Consider the following 446-nt stretch of genomic DNA (forward strand, 5'->3'; position numbering starts at 1 on the left):
ACTCATTGAGGAAGAGAGACTGTTTGTCTAGATATTTCCGCTCTCTTCATTTCTTTCATTTCTCTTTAGGTGATTCAAAGAGTTCATTGTATGAAGATATTTATGGAGGTGGCATAACTCTTCGATTAGAAACTGAGATCTCTACTCCCGTTTGAAAGGTCTTTCTCGTTGACAATTCTTTACGTAGAGAATAGAGAAAGAGTTTGGAGATATTTTCCCTGTCTACTTGTAGATATTCCTTCTTTCTTCATTCTCTCTCCGCCATCTGCACTTCAGTAAATTTATCTCTTGGACGCATCGATGATCGAGCATCGACGTGAAGTAGCTCACTTGATATACACAGGAGAGATAGCGGATGTGACTACCCAAGTCATTCTCTTCTCTTCTCTTCAGGCATGTGTCTCTACCTTCGTATTCCTATACATATAGATAGATGGATATGTATA

At 38.8% G+C, this 446-nt stretch overlaps 1 protein-coding gene across 1 annotated transcript in view; it reads left to right on the plus strand.

Annotated features, from left to right (window-relative positions):
- The window catches only part of CSUI_009041 (elongation factor tu gtp-binding domain-containing), a gene marked incomplete at its 3' end in the record, with an annotated part of 1,762 nt that overhangs the window by 208 nt on the left and 1,108 nt on the right, over positions 1-446 (plus strand). The gene's annotated exons all lie outside the window — the stretch shown is intronic.

This window comes from Cystoisospora suis, assembly GCF_002600585.1.
Source record: "Cystoisospora suis strain Wien I chromosome Unknown contig_5249, whole genome shotgun sequence".
NCBI lineage: Eukaryota > Apicomplexa > Conoidasida > Eucoccidiorida > Sarcocystidae > Cystoisospora > Cystoisospora suis.